This window comes from Sciurus carolinensis, chromosome 5 (genome assembly GCF_902686445.1).
Source record: "Sciurus carolinensis chromosome 5, mSciCar1.2, whole genome shotgun sequence".
NCBI classification, from domain to species: Eukaryota; Metazoa; Chordata; class Mammalia; order Rodentia; family Sciuridae; genus Sciurus; species Sciurus carolinensis.
In genome coordinates, this window is record NC_062217.1 from 88,423,437 (window position 1) to 88,439,294 (window position 15,858).

A 15,858-nucleotide genomic window follows, 5' to 3' on the forward strand; every position below is an offset into this window, starting at 1 on the left:
CTGCTGTGTGTTTTAAAGTTAATTCTACTCATGTACTTTTAAAGGGTACTCTGGGAAAGAATTTATACTATGGAGTTGATGTGCCCCTATGTATAGCAAGACACTGTCCCAGAAGAAATAAAGATGATTCCAAACATGTCTATAAACAGTATTGTTATCTCAGACTATCCATTTCTGTTTTTTTTCTGAGAGTTTTATTATTTTACTTTTTCTTTTTATTATATATGACAGTGGAGTATATATTAACATATTCATATGAACATGGAGTAGTACATTTCACTATAACTAGGATTCAAGTCATGTGGTTGTACATGATATGGAGATTCACTGTGGTATAACTATAAATATACATAGGAAAGTTAAGTCAGATTCACTCTACAGTCTTTGCTATTTGCTGTCCCCCTCCCTTCCCTTCATTTCTCTTTGTCTAATCTACTAAACTTCTATTCTTCCCCTTCTTTTGTTGTGTGTTAGCATCCAAATATCAGAAAGAATATTCAATGTTTGGTTTTTGGTGATTGACTTATTTTGCTGGAATATTCCTTTCTATCCTCTTTTGTAATGATAGGCCATGTTACTGGACCTATGCTACGGTCTGAATATTTTAATCCCTCCAAAATCAATTATGTTGAAATCCTAGCCACAATGGTGATGGTATTTGGAGATGTGGTCTTTGGGAAGTGATTAGATTATGAGAGAGGCACCTCCAAAATGGGATTAGTGTTCTTATCAAAGAGGCCATAGAGAACTTGCTCCTCAATTTCATAATTTGGGGTTACAGAGAGAAGAACATCTGTGAGAAAACAAGTCATCACTAGACACCAAATCTTCTAGCAACTTGATCTTGGATATTCAGTCCCTGATAGTGTGGGAAATAAATTTCTGTTGTTTGTAGGTCTGTGACATTTTGTTAGAGCCAAATGTATTAAATAATCTCCAGTGTAAGTTAGTTGAGAGACTTTTATATCCATGTGATGGGGACTTCATGAACTCTTGCTCCATTCAACAAAGAAAGGTAAGGATAGAAATATTTTTAGGTAGGATTGAAACCAGAAATTCTAGGACTATTGGGACTATTGTTTTCTCAATATATACCAATCCCCCTTTGGGGATTCTGCTATTAAACTGGTCACTGATAATTCCAATCTAACATTTTCACAATTTTGCAATTAGCAAAAAAGAGGAAAAGATGGTTTCACCAAGTGGACAGGAGAGAATAATTAATAATCCAAGAATGGGTCATAGACATAAATCTCAGCCCATTACTATAGCTGGATGGGTTTTGGCAGGGTGTAAAGCTCTTATTGACTCACATTTTGTTATCATTATTATTATTTGTTGAATTATTAACAAACCCAGGTGTACCTTTCTTGTCATAGAATCCATACATTTATATATCATGGTTTTGCAACGGGTGGCATTAAAATGAGATATTCTGCCAAATTCTGCATTTGATGATATTCTGATGGATAAAACACATTTTTATTAATCAGCAAAACTTTCAGTATTTCACAGAAAAAGATATCATTTAAATTTGCAGTGGTCCTCTTTGGGCCAATGGTGAGACAGTGGCCCATTTAGATCTAATTGTCCCACTTAGATCTAATTGCGTACTCTTGTAAGCAAGCTATCACCCAAAAGAAGATGTACGCTCCTGAGAAAATAAAAGCACTATATATTTACCATGTAGTTTTCAGTTTGGATTCTATACATTAATTTTATGTTACACTATTAGGATGACATTTTGAACTTGGTTTTGCTTCCCCAAGTGAACTTCTTTCAAGTCTTAGATGTGGCACTCATTTGTGCTGAGAGTATTCATGCTGAGTGCCAAAATTTCCTTATTCATTTTGAAGAGTTTTCACTTATGTTGAAACACTGGGCCATGTTCCCCAAATGGAAGTCCTAATCATGCTGTAGCTCTTACCTTTGAACTGTTGCAAGGGGTAGCAAGAAAATCTAGAACTTTCAATAATACAAGATTCCCACAGTTATGGCTAAGGTGTGTTCCCCAAACTAGGCAAGCTGCTCACTGTAAAAGTTCCTTTCTATAGAAAAGAACTCAACTGAAGCAAAGAAACCCTTGATAGTTTAGCAAAACTTAATACACACTGCAAGCACCAAGGTAGTGGAAAGTCCCCCTCAATCATTCCTATACATAGATAATTTTAGTAGATACTTGGGGATCCCCGTCATTATTCTTTTGGAGGGTCTTTTTCATTGTATGAATGAGTAAAAATGGACCATAATAAAGTTAAGAAAGATAATTTGGAAACAGATACACCCCCTTATCTCCTTGAAATATACCCCAGCCCACAGAAATAAAGGCATGTTATGCCCAGTGTTAGGTGGCCACCTGTTATCTGTTATAGCCAGATATAGTACGCAATTTTAGTTTTCCATTGAGGAACTTGAACAGTATGACTAACTCATTTGTGTTGTCTAGTGATTACTCAGAAGTGATTACTCAGAAGTATTTTAAGCAATGTTAAAGTGTAAGTCATCAGACAACCTATCAGTCTGAACAGGTGGATCTTGATTCAGACATTGTGGTCCAAAATTATGCTACTAATCAATTTAATTGATATGATACTTGAACTTTCTACCCCTTTCTTGTCAAAAGACCATTTGTTGTTCTCCTAAAAGTAGTTAGCAAAGATTTTTCTCCCATTCTCTAGGTTTTCTTTCACAGTTTTAATTGCTTACTTTGCTTTGAAGAGTTTTTTAACACATTAACTCCTGGCATTATTTCCTGAGTTTTATGCATCCTATTGAAAACGTTGTTGCCTGTGTCTATATGCTAGAGTCTTGATCTTGTTTTCTTCCAGGAATTGCATAGGTTCTGCTAATTCCTAAATCTTTGATCCATTATGGGCTGATTTTTGTGCAGGATAAAAGATAAAGATCCAATTTCTTTCTTTTACATCTAGAAAACCAGTTTTTTATTTGTTAAAGAGGCTGTCTTTCTCCAATGTATGCTTTTGGTACCTTTGTCAAGGATCAGATGAACACACTGGTATGGGTTTGTCAGGAATTGTGATGTCCCCAGCATTGCTTGTTTGGCTTAGAATTGCTCTTGCTGTTCTGGGCCTTGTAATCGTTCAGATGAGTTTAAAATTGTTTTTGTTTTTTTTTTTTGTTTTTTTTTTTTTTTAGTTATATGAAAAGTGTCATTGGTATTTTGAAAGGGATTGCATTGAATATCTATTGGTTTTGGTAGTATGGTTATTTTTACATTATTAACTCATCTAATCTATGAGCATGAGAAGTCTTCCCATCTTCTTATGTCTTCTTCAATATCTTTCTTCAATATTCTATAGTTTAAATTGCAGAGTTCTTTCATCTCCTGGGTTAGATTTATTACTTTTCCCACATGTTTCAAAACTTACTTCTTTGTCTCTCTCAAGTTACTTTGTATTTAAGTTGACTGCTGATAAAAAAATATATATATATACATATATAAATAAATACACAAATATATAATATGATATTAAATGTATATTTATATTTCACATTGAATGCTAAAAATTTGAAAATTCCTTGATATATTTGCTGTGACCTTCACAAAATCATGGCATATACATATTCCATTTATGTATAATTTTATCCCACATGTTATAACAGAAATTCTAGAGTGGTAATTATTTTAAAATGACCTAATAAATATATTGCTTTATCTTGGTTTGAGGGAGTTCTCAATAATGGAGAGAAATGCCACCAATACTCATATCTACCCCTCAGCAGAGAAACTACTTGTGGAGTTGACTTTTAATTTCCACATTTTTAGTGGAGGCTAAATAACAAAAGTTTTTCATATAACTAGATTAAAGTTTCTCATTTCAGTTTGTCCAGTATGGGTTTAGAAGTATTTAGGGAAGAATAAATTAAGAGCACTGGGGCAAGAAAACCACCATGCCAGTAACCCAGTAGTGTTATCAGAATGGCTATTGCTGCTTTCTCAGGTCTCAGTGGGGCTTTTGGCTATATTTTAACTTCACATGCTTGGCTAATCAGTGCTGACCGTCAGGGACTGTTGTAGATCAAGAATAGTTAGTGTACTTTTTCACCTCTGTGAACAAAGACCTGACAAGAACAATTTTAGAAGAAAATATGTACCAAAGGCATAGCCTCAGTGACCCACCTCCTCCAGACACACCCTACCTGCCTACAGATACCACCCAATCAATCCATCTAAGTGGATTATATTAAGGCCCTAATAATCCAAACATTTCATCCTTAAACTTTCTTGCATTGTCTCACACATGAGATTTTTTTTGGGACAAATCATATCTAAACTATAACAATAGTATAGTCCTTATGTACTCATGTCAAAGCCTTATGTGTGTTAGGTCACTTCATATTTAAAAATATTCTATGAGTGTGGTACTGTTTATTTTCATATTCAGATGAGAAAATGAAGACAAAAATATCTTAATTATACATGGTGATACAAAAGGAAGTAGCAGAACTCTGAAAATAATCCCAATCCTAACAGATTACAAAATCATAACCCACAACTACTCTGAGTACAGCAAAGGAGTTATATTTGGCATCTGACATGTGTTCACAAATGGAATTTTGATCTCAAATTTTTGTTTCTAGGATGAAAACATATTACATGATCTTCTCTAAACATTCCTGCTACAATATTTTATATATTCAATCAATTATTTGCTTGAGCTTGCATCATGTTCAGAAATTTAAAATTTACAATTAGATTACCTAAATAATGTAAGTCTAAATTATTCACTTCTTTTATTACTTTTTTTCCAGAGGAGTTTGAAACAGGAGACAAAAATAAACCATTATCTGTATTTTTTTGCTTCTTTCTCTGATTACCTCTCAACATAAATATTAAATACAAAATCACATACTTTTCTGACATATTGGGTCATATCCTCATTACTCTAATTACATTTTCCTTTTTATAGAAATTGTGTACTCATTGAAAACCCTCAATACCTATATATAGACTAACTATTTTTCTCATTTCCCATTTTGATTTTTAATAATGAAAAACAAAACAAGGGCCTAGAATGTTTTCTCTGATATGTAAAGCCTACCCCTTGTAACATTAAATTGGTGTAAGAAAAATACAAAATCTTCTGTGATCACACATTGTTATATTGCAGAAGTACAAATGTTTACCACTAAGTAAAATTAAATACTTTCACCATTCTGTAATGTGTGTTTCTAGCAGCTTTACATAATCTATGTGCCAGAAATGATGATTCTCACCCTGCTTCTCTTTATGTCTAAGGATGTACTCCACATCATTCATTACTGAAGGTAGTCTTTCCCACACACCATGTGGGCAACATCTCTGGAGCACATGTTGATTAAATGATTGTGTAGTGCAGACATTGTGAAATATCAATATTTTTAATCCATCCTGTTTTTAAATAAATTTCCAGAAAGAATGAACACTGAATTTGTCCACACTGAATTATTTTTGTGTTCCACTTGCCTAGGTCTTTGTTCTTAAATAGAATGAAAGTGATACAAAATATTTCACATATTTAAGTCAAAAATTTGACTTTGTGTCATTTAACTTATGATTACAGATGAACAATAACAGAAAATAAGGATTTATATATAAATGCTGAAACTTGTCACAGTGTGCCAACTGCTCCCACCCTTTCTTTTTGGTTTGAATGATCACCTTAGATTAAAACTATTGTGATTTATTTTAATATTTTATATGTGTGCTTTATTTTATTAAAAATCTTGGCTATGGGTTTTTTTTTTTTTTTTTTTTTTGGGGTGCTGGGGATCGAACCCAGGGCCTTGTGCTTGCGAGGCAAGCACTCTACCGACTGAGCTATCTCCCCAGCTCCAAAATCTTGGCTATGGTATTTTTCAGGTTGAATGTCTCACATGAGGATAATACCATAGTTAAAATTTATAATTCATCTTTAGAATATTTTATCTGAAGGATGCATAAAAATGAATGAGTGCTTATAATATCATTCAATATATATAGAAGAATTATTATGAATATCACCAAGGAATTTCCCATAATTACTAGGAATGGAACTACCATATGGCATATCTATACCATTTCTTACTGTTTATACGGAAGAAGTAAAATGAGCATGCTATAGCAGTAAATGAATACTCATATTTAGAGTTACACAATTCACAGCAGGCAAGTTATAGAACCAGTCTAGGTATTCACAACAGAAGGATGGAGAAATGCTGTGATACACACACACAAAAATAAGCACACACACACAGTGGGGTTTAATTAATCCATAAAATGGTATTGATTATACCATTTTCAGAAATATGGATGGAACTTGAAAAACTTATGTTAAGCAAAAGAAGCCATACTCAGAAAGTCAAGGGTCATATGTTTTCTCTCATACGTGGAAGCTTCATAGACAAAAGTAAAAAAAAGAGGGTGGGAAACTCATGAAATTAGAAGGAAAAATGGTAGATTCAAGGAAGAGGATCTGATAGGAGTAGAAAAGGGAAGGTACTACGGAATAAAATTGACCAATTATGTTATGTGAATGTATAAATATGTAACAACTTGAAGACAATTATTATGTGTAGCTATAAAGCATCAATAAAATAGTAATTTAAAAATGGTGCTATTCCTGAAACCAATGTTGGCCCATTCCACTCGGGGCATCAACGAGGTCCTGAAACGCTTCCAGGAGGCAGCCTTCACCTTGGAGTACAAGTACGAGGGGCAGAGGGCACAGATCCACGTTCTGGAAGGCAGGGAGGTGAAGATTTTCAGCAGGAATCAGGAAGATAACACAGGAATGTACCCTGACATCATCAGCCGCATCCCCAAGATTAAACTCCCGTTAGTCACATCCCTTCATCCTGGGCACGGAAGCTGTGGCTTGGAACCTGAAAAAGAAATCCAACCATTCCAAGTGCTCACCACTCCCAAACAGGAGGAGGTAGACGCCTCGCAGATCCAGGTGCAGGTGTATCTTTACGCCTTCGACCTCATCTTCCTCAACGGAGAGTCCCTGGTCCGTGAACCCCTGTCACTATGCCGGCAGCTGCTCCGCGAGCACTTTGTGGAGACCGAGGGTGATTTTGTCTTCGCCACCTCCCTGGACACCAAGGACACTGAGCAGATCACAGTTCTTGGAGCAGTCGGTGAAAGACTCCTGTGAGGGGCTGATGGTGAAGACCCTGGATATCGATGCTACCTATGAAAGCGCCAAACTGGCTCAAGCTAAAGAAGGACTACCTGGATGGCGTGGTTGACACCCTGGACCTCCGGTGATTAGCGCCTACCTGGGCCAGGGGGAGCTGACCGGCCGGCCGATATGGGAGCTTCCTGCTGGCCGCCTGTGACGAGGACAGTGAGGAGCTGCAGGCCATATGCAAGCTTGGAACTGGTTTCATTCAGCAATGAGGAACTGGAAGAGCACCACCAGAGCCTACAGGCCCTGGTGCTACCCACCCCACGGCCCTACGTCCAGGCGGATGGTGCCGTGGACCCTGACCACTGGCTCGACCCCAGCGCCATGTGGGAGGTGAAGTGTGTGGACCTCTCTCTTTCCCCCATCTACCCTGCTGCCCAGGTCCTGGTGGACAGCGAGAAAGGCATCTCACTTCGCTTCCCTCGGTTCATTCGCGTCGGTGAAGAAATGTCCGAGGAAGACAACACCAGCTCCCAGGTGGCCTGTCTGTACTGGAAACAAAGTCAGATTCAGAATCAACAAGGTGCAGGCTCAGACTCCGACCCTGAAGATTTCTACTAAGGCCTGACTTCCGAGGACTGGGACAGAGAGGGAGGAAGGCCAGGGGGTGTTGCACATCTGCTGCTGCACTCTGGCATGTGTGTTGGGGGGTGGTGCTGGATCTGGGATTCAATTGGTTATTTCTTTCAATAAATGATTACCAAACTCCTAAAAAAATAAAAAAATTAAATCATAAAAATGGTGCTATTACTTTGGAAAAATATTTTGGAATTTCTCAAAATCTGAAGATAAGTCATCACATAAAAAATTATTATTCTTCTCTCACCCCTCTCCCTCCCACCCCCATTATATATCATCATCCACTCATCAGTGAAGGCATTTGGCCTTTGGTTTTTTTGGGATTGACTTATTTCACTTAGTATGATATTCTCCAATTCAAGTGGGAGACGAATGGAGGAACTTTGGATTATGTAGAAGGAAATGAGAGGGAAGAGGGGTATGAAAAATGGTGGAATGAGACAGGTATCATTACCCTATGTATATGTATGATTACACGAATGGTATGAATCTACATCATGCACAACCATAGAAATGGAAAGATGTACCCCATTTGTGTACAATGAATCAAAATGCAGTCTGTAAGAATAAAAAAAAATTTAAAAAAATACGAGTTGGTCTAATGTAGTGTGGGACCCCAGTAAGATAGCACTTAGCTACCCTTGAGAAATGAAAAAGGCACACTGGTGGTATTAATAGTTAGTTGAGAGTCACTTTTGGTGGAACTTATCCTTTATAAAGAATTATAATTGAAACCATAAGTGGTAAACTTGCTCGGTATTCTGTCTAATATAATTACTTTAATAAGACATTGTCCAGACACCAAAGATTATAGCTTACACCAATTATTTGCCAGAATAAATTAATATAAATAGCATTTCACTAAAGAAGCAATTAGATGTGTCTAACTCATGAAAGTATTCAGTGATATAGAGAAAAACAGAAAAAGGTATGTCTAATCATTACCATGTCTATTCCCATGTGCACAAAGCCTTATAATTGTCTCCATTTGACTTTCCATGGGGTCTGGTGACCATGATTACAGTTTCTTGTACACTTTTCCATCTTAGATGATGGTGTTCCTTCTTTTATGGAATAGGAAAAAGTCACATAACATCATTGCTCTCATTACTTCAGTACCTTTTATTTACTATAAAATCATAAACAGGTTTCTTACTAACAATACATGTTTATTTCTCACCCTTCTAGAGGCTGAGAAGTCCAAGATCAAGGTGCTTATAGATCGTTCCCTGGTAAGTATGTACTTCCTGTTTCATAAGTAGCAAAGCACACAGTTCTTACATGGTTAGATAGTGTAGGGATTGCTCTTACACATCTTTCATAAGGACACTAATCTACTTCCTGAGGACAGTACTCATGGATCACCAGCTCCCAAAAGCCCCACCTCCTACTACAATCCATTTGGGGATCTGGATTGCAGCATACAAATTCTAGTAAGACATTGATATGCACCACTGCATTCACCATTCTTAGTTTTCATTTCACTGACACTAAATTTTTATCCATATTAACCTTTCTAAATGTAACTGAAATATGCAGTTGCTTCTTTCTCTTTTTAACTCCTTCACATTAATTTTTCTTCACAATCAACATTCCTAAAATCTGGTAAGTGTTGTTTCTAGAGGTTCTATTATTTTGTCTCCCTTAAAATTTTTCTATCTTCTCCTTTATCTTTGTCCAAACATTTAATCATGTTATTTTTCAATCATAAAATTAAAATTTCATGAAATTTATGATTTAAAATTGAATATGTCAAAGAAAATGAAAATGAGTGTAGGAGAGTTGTTGAACTTCAAATATTTCATATACACTAGTTTATTAATATGTAAAATCTGCTGTAAGTCAGAATAAAGTTTTAAAGTAACAAGATAGGGAAGGTATTAAGTTAAATTCTAAGTATAAATTAAATCCTGACATTAGAAATGTAAAAAATACATTTTTCCATTTCCTCAGTCCTGCTCCCATGATATTTGTACGTATTTCTATTTGTAAAACTCTGAAATGTACATTCACTTTCCCAATTATAATTTCTGTATTTGTTGATTTTGTTTCTTTGGGTACACATGAATTCAGTCCTTATCCCAATCCTTTATATGATACTCACATAATAGACATTTAAAATCAACTCTTAGCTTGCTGGATTTTATGTTCCAGCTAATAATTCTGAGTCTGGACATCTCTGGTACTTCCATATTCTCACCATGTGGAGATTGAGCAATTCCATGTTCCTAGACATACGGTAGAATTTTTTGTTTAACTCTTGTCATCTCTTTCATATTTAGGTAGCAAGTGCAAGGTTTGAAATATGAAGTTAATGATAGAAATTCCACAGTATAAAAAGGTGATGAACTTTAGCAATTCTGCAGGACTGCGAATACTGGCTGGGTCTCTGGAGTTTGATGATGTCTTCAATAAGTCATAATACATTGTTGAGGTCTTAGTCATAACTGTTTTCATAACAACCCTTATGTTGTACTCAGCACTGTTCAGGACAGTGATTTAGTAAACAGATAGCCTCTCCCCATTTTATGTTGTTTTTGAAGATACAGATTTCATTCTTATTTATCATCAATTGAATCTTTGAGAATTAGGCTTCACAGTAACCCACCAAAGAATTGGGTCATGAAAGAAAAAAAAAGCAGAAAAATATGGGAAACTATTTATCCCATAACCTGCAAAAGAGTCAAATAGTATGTGTTGGCATCCTTTTTTGCCCTAAGATAACCAGGAACTGCCATTTAAAAAGATAGAAGAGAGAATTTTAAGTAATTAACCAAGAAAAGAGAACTGGAGAAAAAAAACAAGAGAAATGACTGAAGCTGGGAGGAAAAAAGGAAGAAAGGAGTGTTTTTCTATACAGTTCCTGAGGTCTTCCTGAGTGTCCAGTTTGAGAGAGTAAAGAGAAGATTGAGATGACCCAGGTTTCTCTCTGTGATTTTTGACCTACACTACCTAAACATAGTTAGCATATGTCTGTCATAGACATATTGGGTGGTCTAGGCTATTTTTCCTTAAACAATTATATTTCCTTTCATTAGATTTCTAACTATGGGAATTATGAAAATAAATGATGGTATAAATCTTCTAATAGTATTTTTTATTTTAATGAAGATGAAAGTTATTCCTAGGTATGAGGGAACATTGAAAAATACCTACACTTTGAGACTAATTGTGTAGTGGTGAATATAAAGTCATATAGTGTTTATATAATCAGGAGTAAAAATGAATTGCTTTTTAGATGGAAAATGTAGGGCTCCTATGTGAAATGTAAAGATAAAATGGACACAAGCACACACAGTTTATCTATGATGGGTAAAGTGAGGAGGTAAGATTTGACTCTTTATGAGAAATAAAACAGTGGTGGTCAGCATGAAGATTAGCAATACTCAAATCACTGTTATGACATAGGAGCATATTTAGTGTTACAAGGGGAAAGATTGGGCCAATTCCAACATTCCAAACCAGGGCTCATATTTCTTAGGACAATCTGATATTCCCAACAAAAATGTTAGAGGATAATATGTTATTTCCAACAAAGTTTGTGGCTGATGATTTTCCTCATACTCCCATGGATACACCTGGAGAGTGAAGTTGTCTTCATTCATCTTCAATAAAATCAATACATATTCAGAAGTTATTGATTGCCATGACTTATATGGCTGTTAATTCAGAAAACTGGCAGAGTGATGGGGGATGAAGAAAAGACAAACAGACAAATATAGAGAAAAAACTGAGGTCCAGTGGTTTTTCACCCCTTGATAAGGGATGAAAACCAGACCCAGTTCACCATGTTTATTATATAGGTTTTGACATCAAAAGGATTTTTTGTGATAAAGTTTCTTCAAAGTAAGCAGAACCAAAGTTCTAATTATGGGCAGCCCAATTATGATTGTCAACTTTGTGCTCATAATTCTTACCCCTGGAAGTTGGTGCCTGAACTTAAGGTCGAGATTGATAGTCCATTGAACAGGGTGTCACCATAGTAACTGGGCAGTCTCAACTGTGCCTTTGCACCAGGATTTCCCAGTTCAGCCACACTCCTGTCACCAGTTAGTTCAAAGACCTTAATTCAAATCATCGTTCCTGACATTTTCCCCTTTTAATTTAATTTAATTTAATTTTTTTATTAACTCAAAAAATGTGTTCTAATTAGTTTTACATGAAAGTAGAATGCACTTATGCATTTTGATAGATCATACATAAACAGAGTATGGGAGTGGGAAGAATAGTAGAGTGAAACAGACATTATTACCCCCTTTTAATTTTTAAAGTCCAACAGATGAACTGTTATTTGAAGTTTTCAGATTTCTTCTTGGAATATTCAGCATCTTATTGTCATAACACAAAAGAGATTAGTAGCAAATACATAATTCCAAAAATGTACCATATTGAATGTTTTAACATATTCTAAGGATTAAAACCATTTAAATTATTAATATTTGTTCAGCAAGTCATGTAATATCCACAAGATCATTGCTGCTTTCCTACATATCCTGAATCTGATGCTGCAAATTCACAAGGTCTACATTGCCATTATTTCTCTGCCAAATGCCCATTAAATAATTTCTAACTTTCTTCCAATTCCATTGAGAAGCATTATATCATCCTGCGGTAACACAAACACATTTGTAACCAGCATGGCAATGCAACTGCTGTCTGAACTTAAGAGTTGCAAGTTCATTTCCTGTATTTGTAATGGTAGCTTCCAGGGCATTTAATTTAGTTTCTCTCTAGTCATCAATATTTACCTGATTATGTGGGGCTTTGGAAGTATTTTGAGCCAAATCATTAAGAAAATGAGCATTCTGAATGCTTTTAGATAAGGTTATGATGGATGTCATGGCAGAGACCAAAACAGGTAACAAAGTGACTTCTCCAAATGCAATAATATCAAGAGCATGCTGTTGTCTATTTAGCTGGGAGTGCATCTGTAGAACTTGAACTCTAGTATCAGAACACCAGGACTCTGAAATGTTAGCTGGGATGAAGACAAAGGAGTGTTGGAGTAACACAAACACTCTCTCTCCCCTATTATACCTAGTAATGCAATTAGTCGGACTGCAACTCTGACAAGTTTGTACTGTTCTCCTATTCTCTTTCCAGAAATTAAAACATAAGAAGATTGTACACAGACTTCATGCTATAGCAGGGAGACACTTTACAGCTCTTTTCCACAAGATCAGGTAGGGAACTTCTGGTATAATTAATGAAATTTAAGGCAGCAATCAAATGCCGCAGATCTTTTTGTATGCCACCACCACTAAAAGGTAAGAATACTAACAAATCTTCATGAGTCATGAATTCCTGATGTGGGTGTCTTTGTTTTTAGTTCTATGAGACCAATTCAAAATATATACACTACTGCCAGGGACATTATGACACTCTGGCAACATATTGGCACACTCTAGTCAGTTAGGAAACACAATTCTGTTGTAGTATGACTAGGGTAGTAAGGTGTTAGCGAATGCTCTGTGGGAAACATGGTTATGTCTTTGGGGAGTCCCATTTTTGTAAATGGACATACATTTTAAATCCCAGGGGCCAGTGATATTGGCTTCCTTGGCTCCCCCATATGTTGTCTTTTTCACTAGGGCCAATTTTAGACAGACAGCATTTTTATCATGGGACCAACATATATATAGTTAGACTCCCACTATATCCAGTATAATTAAATCCATTTGTATTGAGGCAATATGTTAATCTGAAAAACCTCCCATATGTGTGCAGCATTAGTGTATACTGGAATTGATTCTCAGTCCACAAGGCTGGGTGCACTAAAGGTGGATCTGGGAAATAAGTCCAGTAAGTTTCCCCATGAACCCTACTTACCTGATAGCTTAATAAAGCCAGCATAGCCACAAACATGGTGACTGGAGATTTAATACCACTCTGCTATTTTGCCATCTGTTCAGCTTGATGAGTCAGGTTCTTTAGTTGTTTAAACTGTGACTTGAATATCCTCCCTGCTGATGAACCGTACTTTCTGGAAAGATACAAGCATAGCCTATACCCCACATTATCACTGGATCTGGTCCATTCCATTGTCCTCTTTGCAAATTTCTCCACCAGACTAGGCCTGATGGACCTAGTGCTGTGAGAGCCATGTGTTGCTCAGCAGTAGTATAACCTTTAGCATTATGATTTTAAAAATTTAAAACAAAAAGAAGCATAATTCAGGGGAGATCCAAGATGGCGGACTAGAGGGAGGCTGTGTTCCTTGTTGCTCTGTAACTCGGGATTTAAGCAGAAGAAAATCTATTTCTCTGTGAGGCAGTCTTTGCTGCTTGTTGATTCCCTGCTGTTTACCCCATTCATCTACCATGATCACCCACCATCTGCCAACATATCACCTACTTTTTGAGTGAAGATTGCTCACTGACTGCCACCTATCATCCACCATTGGCCAGTTTGCCTGCCCTTTACCTGCCCATTGCCAGCCTTTCACCTACCCACCACCCACTACCTGAGGTCCACATGCTGATCATCTGCCATTAGCCTGCACACCACCTGCAGACTGCCAGCAGATTGCCTGCTGCCCACTGTTGCCTGGAAGTTCTTTGTCACAGTACCCGCAGGTTTGATTACATGTGGTTGCCACCATTTTGGGACAATAGCCAGAATCTGCAGGACCCCCTGCCTGACTGACCACACCCCACCTTCAAGAAGCCCCCTACCTTCAGGATCTCCAACCCCCATGACCACACCCCGCCTTCAGGAACCCCAGCCTGCCCATGTCCCATGTGAACTTGGCACCTGCACCTGGTTGGCATTTGCACTGCAGCTCCCCATTTGCCAACACTTTGGAAGCCAAAGCAGCCAACTTGGATTATCCCAGAAGCAGAAGTCACCTTCTTTAGGTGGGACAACTCCCATCCTGAGACTCCTGCTGGTGACTGGAAGCTCATTGTCAGGTACCTCTCATGCATCAGGCTACTGAAGACTAGAAGGTATGAATAATATATGACTGTTATAGTGTAGTTTTTTTTCCTCCTTTTTGAAATTTTTAATATTTCTTTTTCTCACTCTCTCTATTTTCCATTTTGTACCTGTTGGTTTTGGTACCAAAATGGACAGGTAGACCAATGGTACAGAATAGAAGACACAGGGACAAACCCACATAAATACAGTTTATCTCATACTAGATAAAGGAGTCAAAAACATACAATGGAGAAAGATAGCCTCTTCAACAAATGGTGCTGGCAAAACTGGAAAGCCATATGCAGTAAAATGAAATTAAGCCCCTCTCTTTCACCCTGTATGAAACTCAACTCAAAATGAATCAAGGATCTAGGAATTAGACCTAAGACCCTATACCAAATAGAAGAAAAGTTGGCTTAGGACCAGACTTCTTTAACAAGATCCCCCAAAGCATAAGAAATCAAAGCAAGAATCAATAAATGGGATGGATTCAAACTAAAAAGCTTTTCTCAATAAAGGAAATAATCAATAATATGAAAAGAGAGCCTATAGAGTGGGAAAAAATCTTTTCCACACATAATTCAGACAAAGCCCTAATCTCCAAACTTCATAAAGAACTTAAAAAACACTAAAAATGCAAAGAACCCAATCAATAAATGGGCTAAAGAACTGACAGACACTTCACAGAAGAAGATATACAAGGCAATCAACAAATATATGAAAAAGTACTCATCATCTCTAGTAATTAGAGAAATGCAGATTAAAACTGTCCTAAGATTTCATTTAACTCCAATTAGAGTGGCTATTATCAAGAACACAAGCAATAATAAGTGTTGGTGTGGATGTTGTGAAAAGGCACACTTGTACACTGCTGGTGGAGTTGCAAATTGGTGCAGTCACTCTGGAAAGCAGTATGGAGATTCCTCAGAAATCTTGGAATGGACCATTTGATCCAGCTCTCCCACGTCTCGGTTTATACCCAAAGGACTTAAATCAGCTTACTACACTGACACAGCCACATTAATGTTCATAGCTACTCAATTCACAATAGCTATATTGTGGAACCAACCTAGATGCCCTTCAACTGCTGAATGAATAAGGAAACTGTGTAATATATATACAATGGAATACTACTTAGCCATTAAGAATGATAAAATTATGGCATTTGCTGGTAAATGGATGGAGCTGG

General features: G+C 36.7%; 1 pseudogene; it reads left to right on the top strand.

The window, feature by feature from the left end:
- The first annotated feature begins 6,590 nt into the window (after window positions 1–6,590).
- On the top strand, window positions 6,591–7,733 carry LOC124985636 (DNA ligase 1-like; annotated as a pseudogene).
- The last annotated feature ends 8,125 nt before the right edge of the window (window positions 7,734–15,858 follow it).